This window comes from Asparagus officinalis, chromosome 8 (assembly GCF_001876935.1).
Source record: "Asparagus officinalis chromosome 8, Aspof.V1, whole genome shotgun sequence".
NCBI classification, from domain to species: domain Eukaryota; kingdom Viridiplantae; phylum Streptophyta; class Magnoliopsida; order Asparagales; family Asparagaceae; genus Asparagus; species Asparagus officinalis.
The window spans coordinates 34,583,127-34,583,645 of NC_033801.1; positions in this window are offsets into that span (position 1 = coordinate 34,583,127).

The following is a 519-nucleotide window of genomic DNA, read 5'->3' on the forward strand; positions in this document are numbered from 1 at the left end:
TTGTCTGACCGTTTGTCGGAATTTTGAACTTTGAAGTCGATTCCTGATTTCTAATTTTTAGCTGACCATCGATTGTGGCGTCGAGTCTTTATGTACAACGCGTTGTCCGGCGTAGTGTGGTTGAGTTATCCTTAAGAATATTTATAAACAATATTCTCCAGGAACTTCTCAAACCAAAAATAGGGAATAGTTTATACTCATATACCTTATTGGAGTATTAAGAAGCAGTTTATACTCGTATACTTTTCGGAGTGTTGATTCTTTCATTGCAACGCATTGATAGACGTTGACCTAGGGTTACGCGTTGTCCGGCGTTGACCTTAGGGTTTTGGACGTCGTATGTTGAATTTTTTTGCTTGCAACGCGTTGACTGGCGTAGACCTTAGGGTTTTGAATTTTTGCTCGCAACGTGTTGACTGGCGTTGATCTAAGGTTACGCGTTGTCCGGCATTGACCTTAGGGTTTTGAACGTCGTTCGTTGAATTTTTGATCGCAACGCGTTGACTGGCGTTGACCTAG